This window comes from Asparagus officinalis, chromosome 4 (assembly GCF_001876935.1).
Source record: "Asparagus officinalis chromosome 4, Aspof.V1, whole genome shotgun sequence".
Lineage (NCBI taxonomy): Eukaryota > Viridiplantae > Streptophyta > Magnoliopsida > Asparagales > Asparagaceae > Asparagus > Asparagus officinalis.
Window position 1 is genome coordinate 22,506,113 of NC_033797.1, and position 24,219 is coordinate 22,530,331.

At 37.7% G+C, this 24,219-nt stretch overlaps 2 long non-coding RNA genes across 2 annotated transcripts; one reads left to right on the plus strand and one right to left on the minus strand.

Annotated features, from left to right (window-relative positions):
* Positions 4–9,364, minus strand: LOC109836919. The gene is made up of 3 exons (XR_002246128.1): positions 9,235–9,364; positions 8,993–9,142; positions 4–111 (listed from the first exon to the last, which is right to left on the minus strand). It is a non-coding gene; the product is annotated as an uncharacterized LOC109836919 (long non-coding RNA).
* LOC109839788 lies at positions 10,992–14,911 on the plus strand. Its single transcript, XR_002246747.1, has 4 exons — positions 10,992–11,369; positions 14,142–14,266; positions 14,546–14,650; positions 14,743–14,911. It is a non-coding gene; the product is annotated as an uncharacterized LOC109839788 (long non-coding RNA).

Genomic DNA, 24,219 nt, shown 5'->3' on the forward strand with positions numbered 1-24,219 from the left:
GATTTTTTTGAGCTGTTGAGGTGTCTCAGAAAGAGGAGAGGGAATGATCGCATTTTGGTGTTCAGTTGTTGTGGCGATTGGAATTGAAGTGGAGGAGGTGCTGATCATGAGCTGCATGAAAATAAAATGTTGTTTTCAGAAAAAAAAAAGGGAAGTAATCCTTTTGAAACATTAATTTTTTTGTTTTCGGTTAAGTCATAGTTTTGTCATACCGCTTTGTACTAATTTGTTCATTACATTTTCGTACATTTTCTTGGTGAGAAAATTTTGCATCAACATTATACTACGTTTACAAATTTGGTAATAGTGAAATCATCGACAAGAGTTTAGAAATAGCAATTTGCTTGAAGGGCTTTGTATCAGGATCTTCTACTGATAGAGTCTGTTACTATGAGGTGTACCCAAAATCAATTTACATCCTGTTAGCAACCTCAACATAAATATATAAAAAAAACACGCATGGATATCATTTGTTGTCCTCCTAAGGAACAGGACGTTAGATGCACAATTTTTAGTAGTCTAAAAAGTTTTTCAAGCAGGAAACTAGGAACTTGCATATTTGCTGGGATGTGATCCTTGCCAGAGAAACTACCGTGAGATTTGACACTAGCTCAATCTACATTGGAAAACAGCTTAAATACCCTCTAGCTGGAACCCCTACCCCATCAACATCCGATGCATGTTTTGCGTACTAGATGAGGTTTCAACTACATCAATCTAAAACGGGAAAACCAGCATCATTCAATTTCTATTTCCTCAAGTACGAGTGTTGTGCGCGCGGAAGCCAAACCTATGTGCTTCGAGAAACCAAACCAAACAAACATCGAGAGAAGACCAAACAAACCAAAATAACGGTACAAACACAAACAACCAATTTTAACGTGGTTCGGCAAGTTACCTACGTCCACGGGGCAAGAAGAGGATGAGCTTTTCACTAATAAGAAGAAGAGTACAAACTGAGATTACAAATCACTCGAACTCACCAATTAATCTCACCAACAAATCTCTAATTCTCTCCAAACAAATCCCTAACCAATAGCTCAGAAAATACCTCTTTTCTGTGCTCCAAATATCCCCAATTTACTGCTCACTAACCCTCAAAATCGTTCCTATTTATATCAAAACAGAATCCAAATAGGAACTCAAATTGTGCAGAAAACGCGACATAAGTCGACTCATCAGGCTCTATAAGTCGACTTGGCAGAGCGAAAATCAACAACTGGAGAACAGATCATAAGTCGACTTAACAGTGTCTATAAATCAATTTGACGTCGGTTTGATTTCCAAGTGGGAGATTGTTAGTTTGGGGGTGGATACCAACCTCCATGTCCGGTGAGGAGCTCCGACGAGCTCTGAGATGATGCAGGCGAGCGTGGCGAAGTCGACGGCGACCCCCCCAGCGAGCTCACCTTTCGGTCTTCGTTCCATTTTTCTCCAGCGCTCAGAACTTCCGGGATTTTGAGGGAGATTAAAAAGAGGGATTTAAGAAGAGAGAGAGAGAGATAGGGGATTTAAGAAGAGAGAGAGAGAGAGAGAAAATTAAAGAAGGGTTTTTATTGTGGGTTATTCATTTATTCTCAAGTGAGAATTGAAAGGGTTCATACCCTTTAATTATTAACACTGTAGCTACAGTGTTTATTTGAGAAATCTCAATTTTGAGATCTGCTCCTAAATTGTAATTTCTTGTTTGATTAATAAGAAATTATCTGTGTGGCTCCCGAGGACGTAGGCAATTGCCGAACCTCGTTAAATCTTGGTGTACTTTTTCTATACTGCGTTTCTGTTGCATTAGGGGTTTCAGCGTTAAATTCCCAACAACTGGTATCAGAGATTGAAACGATCTAGAACAAGTCAGATTCAAGTAGGAGCCATGGCCACAAATGAGGCAAAAATGAGACTTGAGAAATTTGATGGAACAGATTTCGGATTCTGGAAAATGCAGATAGAGGATTATCTGTATCAGAAAAATCTGTATCAACCACTATCGGGGAAGAAGCCAGATTCTATGAAGGCAGATGAGTGGAACCTTCTAGATAGACAAGCCCTCGGAGTTATCAGATTGACGTTGACTCGCAATGTTGCGTTCAACATAGCGAAGGAGAAGACCACGGCGGGTCTTATGGCAACACTCTAAAACTTGCATGAGAAGCCATCAGCCGCGAACAAAGTTCATTTGATGCGGCGATTATTCAATCTGAAAATGGCAGAAGGCGCGTTAGTAGCACAACACCTCAATGAACTTAATACGGTTACAACCCAATTGAGTTCAGTTGAGATTGAGTTTGATGAAGAAGTTCGGGCGTTGATATTGTTGTCTTCCCTACCAGAGAGTTGGAACGCTACAGTCACAGCTGTGAGTAGCTCGTCGGGAAACAATAAGTTGAAGTTCGACGACGTTCGTGACTTGGTTCTCAGTGAGGAGATCCGACGGAGAGAAACGGATGGAGCTACAACCTCTTCAGTATTGCATACAGAGTCAAGAGGTAGAAATTCAACCAGAGGAAACGGACGAGGCAAATCAAACTTCAGAGGTAGATCAAAGGACAGGAGGTCCAAATCAAGGAATCCAAGCAACAGCTCGAAGGCTATCGAGTGTTGGAATTGTGGAAAGACCGGACATTACAAGAATCAGTGCAAGAGTGCACAGAAAGAGAAGGAGGCGAAGGCAGAGGTGAATGTCACTTCCACTTCAGGAGGAGACGACGCATTGATATGCTCTTTGGAGAGCAAGGAGGAATCTTGGGTGTTAGATTCAGGAGCGTCGTTCCATGCTACCTCTCAGAAAGAATTCTTCGAGAAGTATACCCCCGGAAAACTTGGATACGTATATCTTGGTGATGATCAACCGTGTGCTATAGTGGGCAAAGGCGTGGTGAAAATTAAGTTGAACGGGTCAGTATGGGAGCTGAAGGATGTCAGGCATATTCCCGACCTGAGAAAGAATTTAATATCCGTAGGCCAGTTGGCTGGCGAAGGATACACCACAACCTTCCATGGAGATGATTGGAAGATCTCAAAGGGCGCAATGACGATTGCCCGAGGCAAGAAGACTGGTACCCTGTATATGACAGCAGGTGCACGTTGTTTGATCTCAGTTGCAGCAGGCAATGAGACTTCAAAGCTGTGGCACCAGAGACTCGGTCATATGAGTGAGAAGGGGATGAAAATCATGCACACAAAGGGGAAACTCCCAGGACTGCAGTCAGTGGAGATGGATATGTGTGAAGAATGTATACTTGGAAAGCAGAAGAGAGTCAGCTTTCAGACAAGTGGCAGAACCCCCAGGAAGCAGAAGCTAGAGCTCGTTCACTCAGATGTTTGGGGACCAACCACCACTGCGTCGATTGGTGGGAAACACTACTTCGTGACTTTTATCGATGATCACACTCGGAAAGTATGGGTCTACTTTCTGAAACATAAGTCAGAAGTGTTTGAGGCTTTCAGAAGATGGAAAGCCATGGTCAAGAATGAGACCGGTTTGAGGGTAAAGAAACTCAGAACAGACAATGGTGGTGAGTATGAAGACACCAGATTCAAGAAGTTCTGCTATGAGCACGGTATCAGAATGGAGAGAACCGTGCCCGGCACGCCTCAGCAAAATGGTGTAGCTGAGCGAATGAACCGAACGTTGACAGAGAGAGCCAGAAGCATTCGAGTACAATCAGGCCTACCGAAGCAGTTCTGGGCAGAAGCGGTCAACACAGCAGCTTACTTGATCAACCGAGGTCCATCGGTTCCATTGGAGCACAGAATACCAGAGGAGGTATGGTGCGGAAAGGAGGTAAAACTCTCACATCTAAAAGTTTTCGGTTGTGTAGCTTACGTGCATATTAGTGATCAAGGCAGGAATAAGCTTGATCCCAAGTCAAAGAAATGCACTTTCATCGGCTATGGTGAAGATGAGTTCGGCTACCGCATTTGGGACAACGAAAACAAGAAGGTGATCCGGAGCAGAGATGTGATATTCAACGAGAAGGTGATGTACAAGGACATGCACAAGACAAATAACTCAGAGAGCGAGTCAATATTTGTAGATGCAGATGATGTCCCGAGTAACCTCTCGGAAGAACCCAATGCAGAGGGTCCTCAGCAAGAAGAGCCTGTTGGACAAGATGGTGCGCAGGAGCCCGACGCACCAGCTCCGATATTAAGAAGATCTTCTCGTCCTCCTGTACCCAACAGGAGATACATGAACTATCTGTTGTTGACAGATGGTGGGGAGCCTGAAAGCTTTGATGAAGCTTGTCAGTGTGGAGATGCGAGCAAGTGGGAGCTTGCAATGAAAGATGAGATGAAGTCTCTCATATCAAACCAGACGTGGGAACTAGCTGAGTTGCCCACGGGTAAGAAGGCACTCCACAACAAATGGGTGTACCGGGTGAAAGAGGAGCAGGATGGTTCCAGAAGATATAAAGCCCGGCTAGTTGTCAAAGGTTTCCAGCAGAAGGAAGGAATTGACTACACCGATATTTTCGCTCCCGTGGTGAAGCTAAATACTATCAGGACCGTGATGAGTATTGTAGCAATTGAAGATCTTCATCTCGAGCAGTTAGACGTGAAGACGGCGTTTCTTCACGGAGATCTAGAAGAGGAGATATACATGCACCAGCCAGAAGGTTTCTCAGAAGAAAAGAAGAAGAACCTGGTGTGCAGACTCAAGAAGAGCTTGTATGGCCTGAAACAAGCCCCAAGGTAGTGGTACAAGAAGTTTGACGGCTTCATGCACAAGGAAGGTTTCCAGAAGTGCAACGCCGACCACTGTTGCTACTTCAAAAGATATCAGTCCAGCTATATCATCCTACTGCTGTATGTTGATGATATGTTGGTTGCAGGAGCAGATATGAAAGATATCAAGAGTTTGAAGCAGCAGCTGTCAAAGGAGTTTGACATGAAGGACTTGGGTCCAGCGAAGAAGATCCTTGGAATGCAAATCACGAGAGATAAGAAGAGAGGTCTCTTGCAGTTATCTCAGACGGAGTACATCAACCGTGTTTTGCAGAGATTCAACATGGGCGATGCCAAGCCTGTGAGCACACCCTTGGCCAGCCACTTTCGTTTATCGAAGGATCAGTCTCCTCAGTCAGAAGAAGAGAAAGAGAGTATGGCTCAGGTACCTTACGCCTCAGCTATCGGAAGCTTGATGTACGCTATGGTCTGTACGAGACCAGATATTGGCCATGCAGTGGGAGTGGTCAGCCGGTTTATGTCGAATCCAGGAAAAGCTCATTGGGAAGCGGTCAAGTGGATTCTGAGATATCTACGAGGCACCACACAGAAGTGTTTGCACTTTGGTAAGGGAGAGGTAGAAGTGCAAGGGTACGTAGATGCAGACTTCGTTGGCGAAGTTGATCACCGAAGAAGCACCACCGGCTATGTATTCACCGTTGGAACTACAGCTGTTAGTTGGATGTCACAGGTACAGAAGATCGTTACCCTATCCACTACAGAAGCTGAGTATGTTGCAGTGACTGAAGCCAGTAAAGAGATGATATGGCTTCAGGGTTTGTTAACAGAGCTGGGATTCAAACAGGAGAAGAATGTTTTGCACAGTGATAGCCAGAGTGCGATACACTTGGCGAAGAATTCCGCATTTCATTCTAGAACGAAGCATATTGCGCTTCGGTACCACTTCATCAGATCCATGTTGGAAGATGACGTGTTGAAACTGGAAAAGATTCCAGGAAGTAAGAATCCAGTAGACATGTTAACAAAGACGGTGACAGTTCAGAAACTGGAGTTGTGCGCAACTTCAGTTGGCCTTCATGCATAGATGATGAGGGCGGAGCCATACAGGAGAGGAGCTTGATGAGCTAGCCCGTTGACGTCGGTTTGGTTTCCAAGTGGGAGATTGTTAGTTTGGGGGTGGATACCAACCTCCATGTCCGGCGAGGAGCTCCGACGAGCTCTGAGATGATGCAGGCGAGCGTGGCGAAGTCGACGGCGACCCCCCCAGCGAGCTCACTCAGCGTTCGGATCCGACCTCTGCGTTCGTTCGACCTCTGCGTTCGAACCCCCCCTCTCAACTCTGCGTTCGGCCTCGACATTGGCGTCCAAGCGGGTCGCTGGCGACAGGCTGTCGCCAGCCCATTAATCCGCCTATATAAACCCCTTCTGGCCCTAGGGTTTCGCTACTGGCTTTTTTCCCCCTCCTCCGATTCTTCTCTGACGGCGATTTTCCCTTTCGGTCTTCGTTCCATTTTTCTCCAGCGCTCAGAACTTCGGGATTTTGAGGGGAGATTAAAAAGAGGGATTTAAGAAGAGAGAGAGAGAGATAGGGGATTTAAGAAGAGAGAGAGAGAGAGAAAATTAAAGAAGGGTTTTTATTGTGGGTTATTCATTTATTCTCAAGTGAGAATTAAAAGGGTTCATACCATTTAATTATTAACACTGTAGCTACAGTGTTTATTTGAGAAATCTCAATTTTGAGATCTGCTCCTAAATTATAATTTCTTGTTTGATTAATAAGAAATTATCTGTGTGGCTCCCGAGGAAGTAGGCAATTGCCGAACCTCGTTAAATCTTGGTGTACTTTTTCTATACTGCGTTTCTGTTGCATTAGGGGGTTTCAGCGTTAAATTCCCAACAGGTTCGGCAAGTTACCTACGTCCACGGGGCAAGAAGGGGATGAGCTTTTCACTAATAAGAAGAAGAGTACAAACTGAGATTACAAATCACTCGAACTCACCAATTAATCTCACCAACAAATCTCTAATTCTCTCCAAACAAATCCCTAACCAATAGCTCAGAAAATACCTCTTTTCTGTGCTCCAAATATCCCCAATTTACTGCTCACTAACCCTCAAAATCTTTCCTATTTATATCAAAACAGAATCCAAATAGGAACTCAAATTGTGCAGAAAACGCGACATAAGTCGACTCATCAGGCTCTATAAGTCGACTTGGCAGAGCGAAAATCAACAACTGGAGAACAGATCATAAGTCGACTTAACAGTGTCTATAAATCGATTTGACAGAACCAAAACCAACAATTCTAGAACAGAACGTAAGTCGACTCGTGCATAGACAGAAGTTGACTTACCATAAGTCAACTTATGCCTGTGCATGAGTCGACTTATGACACAAAATCTAGATTTTTTTTTCCAGATTTCTCCACAAAAGATGACATCCACAAGTGTATTAATAGGGCCAAACATATGGAAGGATGCAAATGATTATGGATAAATAATATAATCATAACCTACATGTAATATTTGGACAACATCAAACTCAAGTGAAACCATCATGTAATTAGTGTGCTTCACGAAGGCATAACTTTTCACCTTTGAAGTCCGTTTTCACCTGTCAATACTAATTACAATATATCTTTACAACAAGAGCACAACAAAGTCCTTTATCCTAAAATTTTGGGTCACTTACATAAATCTTAATTTTCCATTTGGTTTGGTTATAACTTAAAATAATCTCGTTAATAGAAAACATAGTACTAGATTCCATAATAAAAGTCCAGAAAATGGCAAATTACTTCTCGGGTTGATTTAAAAATTTCGTGTAGGTTTGCAAATGACCTTCATATTCATGTCAACGTGCAAATGGAATACAATATTTGTTTAAAAAGCTATATTATTGTTGAACGTGCAATGTGAAGAGAACATGACAAAATTAGAATAATTGGTAAATGTTGTATTTAAAACCATTTAATTTAAATTGTTACTGTTTTTGTCACTTTCATATAACTTCACCGTTTTTTAGGGGAAGTCAAAATTGCATTAAATCCTATGTGATAACTTTCTTGCGTTTTACTTTTATAACCACTTGCATGCAAACAAACACCTAAGTTTCTACTGAAAATATTATAGTATAGATGTTAAAAGACAGTTACTTTCTCATTTTTATCTTTCACTTGCATGCAAACAAACACTCCTTAAGGTCATTTAGTAAGATCAAATGGAAGAAACTCTAGAAGGACCAATAAATGATGATTACTTAATAATCATATGAAATTAACTTTTCTGACCTGCATATATTTCCTTTTTTGGTCAAAAGAAAGTCAATGTGAAGATCCAAGTAAGAATGTACTAATTATTATTTAATTACTGACTAAGATCAGAGGTAATATCGCCATTATTTTTCATTTACTTTCGAAGTCTCTTTTATTCCTTCTTTTTCTCTTTTGAACCCTAGAACTCCCACAGCAGGTTGAGCCAATAATCCCATTTGGTCACGAGTAAATAATTCAACATCGGTTATAAATAAATATATAATATTACAAGTATTTGAGGTAAGCAGATATATTCTCTAATCATATCAAATATGTCCTAAAAATGTGTATACCTTCCTTCAAAATTTATTAAGTCATGGTCATATTAGAATTCAAAAATGAAATATCTAATTCATTTTCCTCCACAAAAAATCACCCCTTCATACTTTAATAATATTCACAAAATATATACATGAACCCACATTTGCTAAATTTTAGCTTGCTCGTAACTTCGTCCGCTCTCAATATTGATATGATTTTGGATCTCTAACGACTTTAATTAATTATTATCTGCAACAAGTTGTGATTTGACGTCTATCAATAAATATGTCGATAGTACATATTTCTCTCTCAAACAAACATGGTAGGCCACAAAGTTTCCTCTCTAGATTCCAGAAATCATCAAAGGTAGCAAAATTTACATAAAAAGCTTTACCTACCCTAAAATATCTAGGCCCCAAAAGCGCACCCCCCAACCAATTCGTTGACCCATCAAATTTGGACCACCAAAGGACTCATCAAACAAGCTGTAAGCTTTCTAATTCCTGCGAGAATCTTGATGGACTAAAAATGAACGAATCTCAAAGCCAGCGCTATACCTACGCGCCACGGTCTGCACATGCAGAGAGCTGCAGAGTTGAGCACTTGTAAACCCCCCCACCCGAAACACCAAAAAAAGAAAAACTGACAATTTCTTTTTTTTTTAATAGTTAATTCACTTTGACTACAGTAAGTTAAAAAAAATAAAAAATAAAAAAAAATCGAGAGACTCACGGTGTTGTTGATCCAACGAGTAGAGATTAGGGCTCCGGCCAAAACAAGGAAGAAGAAGAAGAGCAGCGAGTTTCTTGTTGACGTTAGGAACTTCATTGGCCATGATCTGCTCTTAGAATATACTATCGAATTCATCTCCACATGTTAATTCTAGAAAATGAACATAAACAAGAGCAAGAGATTGTTAGCAATAATCTTGGGAAACATAAGAACATATTACATATTATTAACTCTTAATTTACCTGATCAGAGAACTTCCTGCTCTGCTTTATGAATTGGGTTTGTTTCATAGAGAGAGAGAGAGAGAGAGAGAGAGAGAGAGAAGAGGGGGTAGAGATAGATGCAAGCATATATTACAAAGAGAGGGGTAAGTTTAGAATCCTGTGAATAGAAACTAGAAGAGGTCAGAGGTACACAAAGTCAGGAGAACCTCGTGAAAGGTGTTTTATTTTAAGGGTAACTATATTTATCCCTTACGCAAGTTTATTTTCAGGGTAACTATATTTATCCCTTAAAAGAAAGTTTAATATTATCCCTTTTCCCAATTTCCAACACTTTATCTACTTAAAAATGTATTAGGGTTATGAAAAAGATATCTTAATATTTAGTTTCAAATTATAAGAGTAATAATTATGATTATTATATTCTATTAAATATTGGAAAATTGATAATAATCCTCTTTAATTACCTATATACTTGTTAGTATTTATCATCTCATAACTCATTTATTAACCTTTTATCTCTTTTAGATTGAATTTGAGGAGGATAATTTGCTCGTCTTTTACATGAAATTAATGTTAATTCATAAACAAGTTGAGAGATAATAAGTGTTTTTCAAGTGGCAGATGATTAATTAGGTTATCCGCAATTTTCTCTAAATATTTATGAAACTATTCTATTTTTGAGAAAGCATGGTGGCTAATGCATCTCGCACAAAATTAAATTTTAAATCTAGAATTATCGTCATAACCCTAATATAAATTTGAAAGTAAAAATCTTGAATTTTGAATGAAATACAAAAACTTTTTTTTTTGTGTTAGTAACAAAAATAAATTAAACCAAAAGGATTTGAAGAAAACTTAAATTAAAATTAAAATCAGCGCAATAAGCGGCATCTGTTTGTCTGCTGACGTAGATTGAAAGTTTGTCGTCAAATGAGTGATAAATTATATGAGAAAGTCTCCCTGGTTTTCTTATTCAAATCGGTGCCGAAGAAAAAGTGCGCAGTTTTGCCTCTTTGCCCCTATATATTTTAAAAGCTTGCAGTGTTATTTGCCTTGGGTTAAATTTCGCGCATCATTCAACTCTTTGAACTTTTGGGGTTCTGCATATAAGCCCTACGACGTATATTTATTCCATTTAACACCCCCAAACTGTAGATTTCTCACTTAACCCCTCCAAACTATGAAGTTTCTTCAAAGCTGCACCTAATGATGTTACCTGTTAATAACTAAAATGATCAAAATATCCTTTTTGAAACATAACTCACGAAAAATTATACAATGAATAAAGGGGTAATTTTTATAAGCCTAGAGGTAATTTCATTCTTTGTTGTCACATGCTTGACAGAATCCTCAAAGTTGGTGTTACTTTGGTGGTGAAATGAGACAAGTTCGGGGGCTTTGACGAATAAACAAAGTTAAATGAGGTTATGTGCAAAGTGGCTTAAAGTTCAAGGGCTTTTTATGAAATGTACCGTTTTCCTTTGTTTAGCAAAGAAATAAAACGAACGACTACAAGCTGGACAGCTGGAGGCAATCTTACTTTTTAGGCTCGTAACCTATACGCAATTTATATCGGTGAGTTGAATTATGGTTGGTTCGTCACCTCCGTTTTCGTTACTACAATTAATGCTCCTAAAATTCCGGCTTTTGCTTTAATAGCGAGCTTCACTTGGCAATAATCCGAGGGGCATCTATATCTATATATTTTCTATTACTAAAAACTCTTATCTTTGCACACGTCACTCGGCAATTTTTTTTTTTTTTTTAATTTTCTTAAAAAAATCTTTTTAATATTCAATGACACCATTTCTTTAACTTCCAAAATCATTAAGCATTCATCGATCTCAGAAATAATCTAGACAAACCCCAAATCGTCTCTTCGTCTCCCTCAATCCCACCCTCTTTTTGAAATCCCTCAATCTAAGCCTCATTTTCAATTGAAATCCCCTAAATCTCTTCGTCTCCCCTCAATCTAAGGCTCATTTTCGATTAGGTCTCAACAGAGCCAGAAGCTCCTGCTACGCCGCCATTGACGGCAACCGAGGCCCCGAAAGATGTGGCGGATGAGAAGGAAGTGATCCCATCTCCGGCGACACCATCGCCTCCGGCCAAAGAGAAGGCTGATGACTCCAAAGCACTTGTTGTTGTTGAGAGTAAGCAACTTTTTTTCCTCTCCTTCAGCTGAGCAGGTTTTTCTTTTAATTTAAATTTGTTAATTATAAAGCTATTATGTTTAATTTGTTTAAATTTTTTATTTTCTTCTTAGTTCATGGCAGTTCTTTTTCTCTGCAATACAGGAATCTCTTGAAGGGAACTCTAGAATTAAGAAGGGTTTGCCTTAGATTTTATGGATTTTATAGAATTAAGAAGGGTTTGCCTTGGATTTTATGGATTTTATGGTCTTTTAGGAGGAAACTTATGTGCATGGAGAATTAATATTTGTAGAATTTTATGAATTCTCAAAATTGATTAGTAAAGTTCTAACAAGCTAAAATTATGTCAATTTCATTTTATGAATACTCAAATTGATCAATAACGCTCTGTTCTTGTGGTTACTAAACAAATTTAACTAATTTTAGCATATTTGTCTGAGATAAGGTTTTACTTTGTTCATAGCTAGCAATTTCTGTTATATTCCTTGCAGATCTATGTACTTTGTTGGGTATTGAATAAAGAAATATATTTAATTTTTACCTATTCATCTTTATCTAGTGTCAATTAGATTTTGCTCTCAGAGAATGTTCTCTGTTGGGTATCATGCTTTTTTTTTGTACTCACTTTTTGTGTCGGCAGAGGGAATTTTTCACTGTTATAAACTTTAGTTATTGTTCTTATTTTACAAAAACAGATAGATATAAATATCTGGCCCCAGCTTTGCTTCTTCTATACGATTTTAAGTAGATATGATCTTCTCAGTGGTGGGAATAATCTGTCATGCTTTGTATTATACTTTATATTAGTACTCTTTTGAGTTTTTTTTTCATTTTTAGTGTGCCTTCTGATGGAATTATGCAAAGCCTTTTTCTACCACTAATTATGATAAGCTTAGAGGAATTCAACCACTTGACAATATTAGGTTAGAAATATGATTTGTCTCACATACTCCATCAAACCACCTACTATTTTGGTTGGCAATTTTAGTCCTTCTTCTTATATGTCTTTACTACTAGTAATTTCAATAAACTCAGTTTGATGATGATGGCTTTTCATAGAGCAAAAGTTTGTTGTCTTGTGTGGAGAAGCGAATTGATAATTTGATAATTGATATGATTCTTTTGTTATCTTTTTAGAATTGCCACATAGTATCAGTAGTATCTTGGTGCACGCAACGCGCACTTGACTTGAAAATGGGTTATTTGTTAGTTTTTTTTTTCTTTTTTTGTTTGGGGTTTTCCCAAATGTGTGGGCATTGGTTTGGTTTTTCCAATTGTGAGAATATTTCCTTTGGTTTTCCAAGTGTGAGGCTATTTTTGTGTTATTATTCCCAAGTGTGAGGTGTTTTGAGTTTTTGCCTCTATCAAGTTTAATGTACTCTTCCTGTGACTTGCTTAAAAAAACTTAGATTCTAATTATTGCTGAAATTAGGTTGTAAAATATATTTCTTAGTTTTTGAATAAGAGAATTAGTTTTGTAGTAGTTTGAGATTAATTAGTAGATTTTTGAATAAATTCATGTGCAAGTTTGCACCATTCCTTTGGACACTGCAAAAGTCAGGCTTCAGCTTCAAAAGAAAGCGGTTTAAGAAGATGTAGAGACTTTACCAAAATACAGAGGCATGTTAGGCACTGTATCTACAATTGCTAGAGAAGAAGGCTTGGCAATACTTTGGAAGGGTATTGTGCCAGGATTACATCGTCAATGTGTATTTGGAGGCCTACTCAGTTTGATGATGATGGCTTTTCATAGAGCAAAACTTTGTTGTCTTGTGTAGAGAAGCGGATTGATAATTTGATAATTGATATGATTCTTTTGTTATCTTTTTAGAATTGCCACATAGTATCAGTAGTATCTTGGTGCACGCAACGCGCACTTGACTTGAAAATGGGTTATTTGTTAGTTTTTTTTTTCTTTTTTTGTTTGGGGTTTTCCCAAATGTGTGGGCATTGGTTTGGTTTTTCCAATTGTGAGAACATTTCCTTTGGTTTTCCAAGTGTGAGGCTATTTTTGTGTTATTATTTTCAAGTGCGAGGTGTTTTGAGTTTTTGCCTCTATTAAGTTTAATGTACTCTTCCTGTAACTTGCTTAAAAAACTTAGATTCTAATTATTGCTGAAATTAGGTTGTAAAATATATTTCTTAGTTTTTGAATAAGAGAATTAGTTTTGTAGTAGTTTGAGATTAATTAGTAGATTTTTGAATAAATTCATGTGCAAGTTTGCACCATTCCTTTGGACACTGCAAAAGTCAGGCTTCAGCTTCAAAAGAAAGCGGTTTAAGAAGATGTAGAGACTTTACCAAAATACAGAGGCATGTTAGGCACTGTATCTACAATTGCTAGAAAAGAAGGCCCGACAGCACTTTGGAAAGGTATCGTGCCAGGATTACATTGTCAATGTGTATTTGGAGGCCTACGGATTAGACTGTATGAGCCAGTAAGTTTATACTGTTTATCAAATGGGAATTTGCTTGATATTTATATTCCTTATTTGTCAGTTGTTAGCTCTTTTGTTAGGTTAAATCCTTGTATGTTGGTGAGAATTTCGTTGGAGATATTCCTCTAACCAAGAAAATACTTGTTGGCCTTACAACTGGTAGATCTAGGTTTATTTTATAGTTTAATTCATAATGTCCATGTCAGTTAAACTACATCTGTTTGACCATTTTACATTTGAGTTTTTTTAATTTCTAAGGTAAGATTTCTTCTTTGGGCTACTCCTAACAATTTTATAACATGTTTGTGCTATAATTTTCAAATATGTGCTATAGCAATAACAGTCGTTAATCCAACCGATTTGGTGAAAGTACGACTTCAAGCTGAAGGCAAGCTTCTAGCGGGTGTACCAAGACGTTATTCAGGAGCTCTGAATGCTTACTCTACTATAGTCAAACAGGTTTTATATTGAACTCCAATTAATTCTACCTTTTCTCAGTCATGCTATTTTACTGAAGTTGTCAAAGATTTCAAAATGTTAGGAAGGAGTTTGTGCTCTGTGGACTGGGATTGGTCCTAATGTTGCACGTAATGCTATAATAAATGCTGTAGAATTGGCAAGTTATGACCAAGTGCAATAGGTTTATATTCCAGTCATCAAAGAAGATTCTCATTGGATATTTTTGTATCATTTTAATGTTGTCTCTTATTTGCTCCGTAATTTTTGTGATTTGCACAGACCATATTGAAAATTCCCGGCTTCTCTGACAATGTCTTTACCCATCTTTTATCTGGTCTTGGGGATGGCTTCTTTACAGTCTGTATTGGTTCCCTTGTTGATGTGGTATGCTATCCTTACCTGTAAATTTCTTTTGTATCCTTTATTATTGTTATCCTAAAAGTAGGGGCTAAACATTATTATTGTCAATTTCGTAGGTGACGAAGACCGAGGGCCAAAAAGAGGCTTAGATTGAGGGATTTCTCACACCGTTCTGTTCTCCCTCTTTGAAAATTTTTTCTGCTCTCATTATTATTCTTGAGAATCCTAATTTGGTGCAGGATGAGGCGATAGAGCTCTTGAAGGATTTTGAGAGAGCATTACAAGGTGCGTAAGAAGTTTGTGGTCATGATAATGGCCACGACGGTGCTGATGGGAACGTGAGTTCATTTTGGGTGTTTTAGGTGTTTTGAGTTTTTGCCTCTATCAAGTTTAATGTGCTCTTCCTTTGACTTGCTAATAAAAATTAAGATTCTAATTATTGCTAAAATTAGATTGTAAAATATATTTCTTAGTCTTTGAAAAAGAGAATTAATTTTGTAGTAGTTTGAGATTAATTAGTAGATTTGTGAACATCTAAGAGTAGTTTGTGAATATTATATAAAATTGCATTTAAAATAATATAATTTTTTGGTTGCTGAATGAAATATCACTACATTTACATAAACTTTTTTTAAGGTTGCCCAAATTTTGATTGTAACATTGTATCAAGTATTATGAAATTAGTAATATTAAGAATCTTCCTTGAATTTTTTAACCAATGTTTCGAATTGTAAGGTTATAAGACACTATATGCTTGAGAACATAAAAGTCAGTAGTTATTATTCGGCTAATTCATAGCATGAAATTATTCTAATGTGATTTTAAGTTTTGGATAAATTTGTTAGCTCTATCTGAGTGTGTCCTGTAATATGTGTATGTAGTGGTGCATGCTTGGGTGTATGTTTGACAAACTAAAATTTTATTTTTTTAATTCATGTATCTTATTGAATACAAGTATATATTTTTTTTCTTTCTATATAATTATATTTTTCTATTTCAGATCTGTTTGTTTCTTTGTTTATCTTTACTATTGGTAAGTGATGAATTCAATATAATCTTACTAGAATGTATTTCTCTTATATTGTGTTTTGTTATTTTTCTCCAATGGCAATGCATTTCACTTTAATATTTTTGTTCTTTCTTATGTTTATATAGAGTATGTGAAAGTTACATTCTATTTAACTAATTGAGTACTCCTTATGCCGTATTCTTATGGTTTGATGATGTTCTTAAATCTTAATAATATACAATTTTTACACTGATTTTATTTGATTTAGGTATTACATTGTCTCTTATTTTCGTCAGGTGGATGTCATACACCCCTTATATGATAGATATTATATTTTCTTTATTTTTTAACATTACACTTTTATTTTACCAATTTTTTTGGAAAGTTATAACGGCTTAAATATTGATATGACTTGCAAAAAATGTTCAAAAATTATTTTCTCATGTTTACATTTTTCCAAACCTTTCATTTTTTCAATTTTTTTAAGTTTACCTATTTTTGGTACATTTTTGACATTTTACTTTAATTTTGAATTTTTTCCATCTTCTAAATAATAAAATAACTCCCACCATATTTCTGAATACCATGTTTACACAATTACGTTTTTCAAACTATATATGATCTTAAACTGATTCAAGTTTTCCAAACTTTCTAATTTTTTAAACTATATATGCAACTTAGGTTGTATCATTTCTGACTACTTATACATTATTACTGTTTTACTTTGCATTCTTTTGCTACATTAATTTTTATATATTAAACAAATCCGTGCATCGCACGGGCCTGAAACTAGTCTATTACTAAAAACTCTTACCCCATGAAAATGTTACCTGACACGTGGCAAAAATTTGTCAAACCGCTTTCAAAATTCAAATCAACTACTTTTTTTATGATAGCAAAACTCAGCGGCTACCGTGTTTGTTTGGGGCCATTTACTAGGCTGACAAAATTCTCCAGCCTAATTAGGACCCACAACGACTATGCCAAATATCTTGAATCCTATTTTAAGAAAAAGATTTGAGCCACCTATTCATAATTTGAATAGGAAAGGATGATCTAGGGATAAAATTTCTTTATTAAAGGAATTGGGCACGTAAATCACATAGCCTTGTTTTTCATGTAGCTATAGTAACCTGATTACGATTATTAAATATTTGATTATTAATTTTTTAATTATGGATAGTTTTGATTTGATAAGAATTCTTCATTATGTGAAGATAATATTATGTGTCTATATGTCATCTTCTGATAGAAGGACATATCTTATTTTTTAATATGACACATGTTATGCATTTAGATGACACACATAAGTTTTTGCGTATTTAGGAGAACCATCAATTTCTTAATTTATGGATAGTTTTGACTCAATAAGAATTAAGTGAAGATAATATTATGTTTCTACATGCCATCTTCTGATAGGATAAGAGGACACATAACTATTTTTTGATATAACACATGTAATGCATTAAGATGACACATGTTAGTTGTTTTCGGTAAAAGTTGCCTTCGTTGTTGAATTCATTATAATCTGGATCGCTTACAAAGAATTCAAAATATTCAATAAAAAAAGAATAACGAAAATGAAAGATTACAACTTTTCGAAAATAACACAAGATCCGTTCGTCGTTTCTTGCTTGCGTGGGTCTTTAGCCGGTGACGGGGACGTAGATATCCGTGGACTACCTGGCGATCAGATCAGGTCCACAACTTCGTCGATCCGTGAAGGAATCTAGAAGTAGAAGCGCTTATCTCGACAACAGTGAGATAATTGCTCTTCTTAGAATTACCACAACGGGATAATACTAAGGATCAGATGCGGGTGATGCAGATCTGACGACTCTCGATCTCTCGCGTTGAAGAACTCGATCACTCTTCAATCCGGCAGGGCTTCGCCAATTCTCCAAAACTCCAGATCCGAAAAAAGTGAGGACCCGGGGCTGTATTTATAGGCTCCAGGAGGTTTCGGGAGGTTAAAACCGCATAAAGACCTTTTTCTGCGTTGGAGACACCCCAGAATGTCTCAACCTGAGCCGAGACACCCTAGGGTGTCTCGGCCTTAGCCGAGACACCTTAGGGTGTCTCGTTGGTCCGAGACACACTGTTGTGCCCATTTGTCCGCTTTCGCTGTAAATTCTTCATCCGAACTCGGATTTGAATGGTTCGAAGTGCGTTGGAAAGCCGACGAGGAGTTCTATCAGCTCCGATGGCTGGATCATCTGTAGAATGAATAAGACACGAAGGGCATTGTTCCTTTTGTAAACATCGCGAGGCTCCTGATTAGTCTGTGCCTTCGTTATTCCGAAATTCTGTTAGTTCACGTAGTTCGTCGATTCACTTCAAGCATTCACCGACATCAATCGAACTCCTGTGAACCGGATAGTGACGTTCATCGTCGTTCCTTAACACTGAGCTGTTCATGGAGACCTATAGGCAATTTTCGATGCCTACATTAGTTTTTTTGTGTATTTAGGAGAACCACCAATCTCTTATTGTATATAAAGAAGGGATCTGATTCTAGAGTTATATTTCTCTTAAAAATACCGTCCGTTGAGAAAAATATCGTTCATTGAATTCTTTCTTCCAGTTATAATACTGGCAAACCTGATGAAAAGTATGAAGTTATCATGTCATTTTTTGTTATACATAAATAAGAGATCTAGTTCTAGAGTTATATTTTTCTTATACTACCTTTTATTAAATTCTTTCTTCCAATTATTAGACTGGCCAAACCTAATGAAAAGTATACAATTATCAGATTTTGAAGAAGAGACTCATGGAGAATCGGTGAAAGATTTGGCAAAAAATAGGTTTTGGACACAGGGGAAACAGTTTTGGAGTTGTTCGGTCGATCGTGATGCAAGGTCGGTCGATCGAATTTGTGCACAGATCCTAGAATCGAGTCTGGACTTGATGCGGTCGACCGTCGCGGTTGACTGCCATACCCTGTAGGATTTTTCTGGTTTTGTCGTTTGATCGCGGTCGACCGTGAGCTTTGTGGCAGTCGACCGCCAGTCGGGTCAGGTCGACCGTGAGCTTTGTGGCAGTCGACCGCCAGTCGGGTCAGGCCCATGTTGAGTTGTTTCCTGTTCTGAATTTGTTTGGTATTTGGTATAAATACCAACACGTTTTAGGCTTTCTTTGGCGCAGTCAAAGGCTTGAATTGAGGATATTTGGAGCACAAAAAACATGTATTTTTTGAGCTATTGGTTATGGTTTTGTTTGGAGAGAATTATATATTTCTTGGTGAGATTAGTTGGTTTGTTTGAGTGATTTGTAATCTCAGTTTGTAATCTTCTTCTCTATTAGTAAAAAATTCATCCCCTTTGCCCCGTAGATGTAGACAACTTGCCAAACCACGTAAAAATTGGTTGTTTGTGTTTGTGTCGTTATTTTGCATTGTTTGGTCTTCTCTCTCGGCGTTTGGTTTGGTTCTTCGAAGCACAACAATTGGCTTCCACGCACAACAAATGGTATCAGAGCTTGGGCTACGTTTGGGCTAGTTGGAAGAACTGATCACTTTGAAAGTTCATCTAGGGCTTCAGTTGGTGATAAATATGAGGTTTTTACTATTGTGGATATTTGTCTACCGTCGTGTGGGGGTGAGATCTTTTGGAGGCCCTTGTTAGAGTTTTAGTTAGAGGTAAAAATCTCTCTTTTTCAATTTGGATCTATTCTTCATTTGTTCCGCATTGGTTTGTTAGTGCTTTGAGAAAGATGACCGAGAAAGAAGGAGTTATAGAGGGTACTTACGGCGTAAAGATCGTCCAAAGTTTAAATATCCACTCTATGAAAATAGATGTGAAGAAGTTTAATGACACGAACAATTTTGGTTTATGGAGAGGTGCTTGGACCTACAATTTGATGTCTTGTGAGCACATTGGTATGAGCAAGAAGATCGAGGTGAAGTTTGACACTTCTATTCACCGAGCAAAGGATCTTCTAGATGGTGTTCATTCAGGCATTTGGGGGCCTTACAAGGAGGTATCATTGGGAGGTAATAGATATTTGATTTCCTTAGTTGATGACTGTTCTAGACATGTTTGGGTTGAAACCAAGTCTCGTTTGAATGAAATCCTAGTAGTCTACAACATGTTGAAGAAGTGTGAGAAAGACAAGAGGATGGAGGTACTCCGTTCTTATTTTAGTGATAAGTACAAGAGGGATCCGTTTTCTGTATTCGTGCCGAGCTCAATGCAATTGGAGACACTTCATTGGAGAGAAAATCTTAGGGCAGCAAGATGAGATGACAGTTTTAATGAGTCGTTCCTTGCTGGAGGAGGATCGACGGTTGATGTCGAGCATTGGTTTTGGTGTTAGAGCTTTAACATATTGGTGTCATCTTATTCATAGGTTGTCGACTGCTGCGTTTCGTGTATTTGGATATGGTGGAGCTGTTTCAGATTTTGGGTTATATCAGATGTTTGGTTGCCCATCATATGGTCACATCGAGGATGTAAGATTTGATCCAATTGTACATTTGAGATTCCGATGCGTATTTGATTATCAGGTATTAGCTTCTGATTTTGTTTTGAGCAGGTATGTCATATTTAACTCTTGGCAGGTGGAGAGTATTGGACAGATTGTTGGGATATCACAACAGGTAGAGAGTGATGGGTGGAGATTACTCCATGTTGGATGGAGATTACTGCACATACTCCAGATCATACTACATCGTTTGGGATTCTAGCTGAGGTGACACGGTTTGGGGATCATATTAATGTGGATGCAGATGATGAGTTGGTTGATTTGAGTACATGTGGTGGATATAGTTCGGATTTGGATATGGCCGTTGGTTTACCTCAGGTGGAGGTGTTTGGTTTGTTTCACTTTGAGGCCATTGGGAGAGCTATCAGCCACAGATTTGTTGGTGAAGAGTTGAGAACTCTTCTATTGGATTGAGGGTCTTTGGAGGCCATTTGGTGAATTACGTGAATGCTTGATTCCTTGGGCAAGAAGATATGTAGGCAGTCATTTTATGATACAGCCGATTTGATGAGTTAATACCGACTTTGCAGAGTGATCACATTCTTATTTGGGTCTCGACTTGTTGTGGATTGAGTCCGTTATCGTGAATTTGGTTCACTTCGTACTGGGCGCAACAAGTGGGACATTTGAATATTTTGGTGTATGCTCAGTTTTGAAAAAACTTCGCTGAGATGGAGAATTATAGAATCGTCGAAAGATTTAGTGAAGAACAGGTTTTGGACACAGGGGGGATAGTTTTGGAGTTTTTCGATCGATCACGGTGTAAGGCCGGTCGACCGAATTCGTGCACAGCCCTAGAATCAAGTCTGGACTTGGTGCGGTCGACCACCGCGGTCGACCACCACGGTCGACCACCGCGGTCGACCGTCATACCCTGTAGGATTTTTCGTCGCCCACCGCGGTCGACCACCACGGTCGACCACCGCGGTCGACCGTCATACCCTGTAGGATTTTTCTGGTACTGTCGTTTGATCGCGATCGACCGCGAGCTTTGTGGCGGTCGACCGCTAGTCGGGTCAGGCCCATGTTGAGTTGTTTACTGTTCTAAATTAATTTGGTGTTTGGTATGAAAGTACCCTAATGCCGCTAGGAAGGAACCCTAGAGGGGGGTGAATAGGATTTATGCTAATCTAATCCGATTTATGCCAATTAAAAACTAATTAACAAATATCCTAGCAAGTATGATATATGACAAGATATATATGCAAGGATATACAAATATAAACAAGGGTGAAACAATATAGTGGACAATATAAACAAGCAATTGACGAAGGCGATATAAACAATAAGCACGAATATAGATGAACGCCAAAGCAATCACAAACAAAAGATATATTCACGAGGTTCGGTCCCCTGACCTACGTCCCCACTCCTCACCTCGAGGAGATCTCCACTATCACACCGGGTTTTCTACGCTTACCCGAAAAACGTTTACACCTCACAATACGATTTTCTAGCTAACCGAAAACTTTACAATCACTCACAATGTAACTACACTAACTACCACCTCAAGTGTTGGTCTCTAGCCCGTGTCTCCCTCAAGTGTTAGGAATTATAACTTCTCTCTAGGCATTATCACCTACCCCACTCCTCTTGGGACAACCCCGTCTCTCACCACACACTCCTCTTGGTGTACTAGTGTAATACAAAATGAATCCCCACAATTTGTCTCAATACAAATAAATTATTCTCTACAATAGATGAGAACACAATGTAGGCTCACACTCTAAGTCACACAATCCCACAACCCAAATTATACTAAGTATGAAAATACAATAAGCTCAATAGGTTGTGTGTGATCAAAGAGATAAAACAATATAAACTCAATATGAAATCTAGCTTATGAAATTAAGAGCAAACTTATAAAAGGCTAGAATTGAGTTTAAGGAAACTTCTCTATAGATGACAGGAGAGAGGGAGAAGAGTGAATGCTCAAACACCAAAGGATGATCTCCACTTGCTCTTGTGAAATTTGCTTCACAAACAAAACTCTTAAACACTCTTTTAAACAAACACAAAACACCCTTAAACTTGTTTAAACAATTCTCTTAGTTTTTGGGAGAGGTAAATGCAATGGGGTATTTATAACAACCCAAGACATCAGCCAAAACCCCAAGGAAATGACCAAAAACCCACACAAAAACAGATCTAAGTCGACTTAACAGTTCGAATAAGTCGACTTGGCAGAGAGTTTTTGCACATTCCAGAGCATTTCATAAGTCGACTTGTCAACTCTGATAAGTCGACTTATAAACGTGCACAGGCACTGTACATGCTAAAAATCTGATTTTAAAGTGCCTTTAAAAATAACAAATAAATTCCAAAAATTATGAAACTTTGGGAAATGTTTATAAACATGATAATAAACATGTTATAAAAAGAATTTTTGGAATTGCATTCCCCAATAGTGAAAACTCATCATTTTATAAAATTAGTCCAAAACATGAAAAGTAAACATACATGTTTTTGACATTTGACATAAACAAACTTTTGGAAACTTTTGTATGGCTTTATAGACTTAGGAAAAGATATAAAAACATATTATCAAGTCCATAAACTAAGAACACAATATATTTTCAAATATGATAGAATATGAAACATATGAATATATATTTGTTTCATATCTAAAAAATCAAACAAAAACATATATGTATATATATAACTATATATATACAAAAACCAAAACGTGTATGTGTGAATATAATTGAGCTTAAAGTACTAACACACATAATATAAAACCTAAACTAAATTACCCAAGCTTGATGATCTTCAACGAAGCTCTATCTTGGTACACTTGTGGATGAAGCTTGACTTGGATCTTTAACATGAATGCAATGCTTCAACCACTACTCCGCCAACCTCCATTGGATATGATCGTGAATGCGCAATTCCATCCATCCTCCAACTCATTGTTTGTCTAGAATACCTAATAAGAAACATAAACACTAGACAAACAATATTAGGAATTGTTTGTAATCATCAAAATAAGATTAGAAGATATAGGCTCATAACATGAGAACTAACATGGTATAAATACCAACACATTTTAGGGTTTCTTTGACGCAGTCAAAGGCTTGAATTGGGGATATTTGGAGCACAAAAAAGATGTATTTTCTAAGCTATTAGTTAGGGTTTTGTTTGGAGAGAATTAGAGATTTGTTGGTGAAATTAGTTGGTTTGTTCGAGTGATTTGTAATCTCAGTTTGTACTCTTCTTCTCTATTAGTGAAAAACTCATCCCCCATTGCCCCGTGAACGTACGCAACTTGCCGAACCACGCAAAAATTAGTTATTTGTGTTTCTACCGTTATTTTGCATCGTTTGGTATTCTCTCTCAGGGTTTAGTTTGATTCCTCGAAACACGACAATTGGCTTCCACGCACAACAACTCATGCTCAGACCTATGACCTTCATGGTTTAGGACAGATATCACCGAAACAACACAAGATACAAATTCCTAATATCTCCAACGAATTGTTTCTTTTTTCGGAAAAAGGAAATTAAGTTTGGGAAGAAAGATTTTTTTTTTTGGATAAACATGTTTGTCTTTTTGCATCAAAGTAGCTTTATCGTCAATATTAGCCCGTCATGTCTTTATTATTTTGAAATTAGTTCTCACACTATTGAAATTTCTATTAACTCCCCCTAAATCTGATAAGTTACACAATTAGTCTTCCGAATAAATTAATAATCCCCAAACAACAACAAAAGGTTTAAATAGAATAAAAAGTCTTGTAAATTGCAATGTAATCTCTCCAATTAGGAACAACCATAGCAGAGCATACGCATTGGGAAAGATTTAAGGAACAAACATCCAAAAAAAATCCAATTTAAATATAGCCAATATACTTTTCATATCATATTTCTGACTAACTTAAACCATTGTAAAGTTGCCATTGCTAAAAATTAAGTAGGCCAGGCAGCTCAACAACATTAACCAAACAGGAAACGACGGCCCTTGGTCAGCACGATGAAGCTAAGGGGCTGTTTGGATCAGGTATTTTGAAGGGGAAATGAGGGGGAAAGCTGTCAATTTATCAGCTTTTTAACAGTTTCCCCCCAAAATCACCTCTTATAAACACGATGAAGCTAAGGGGCTG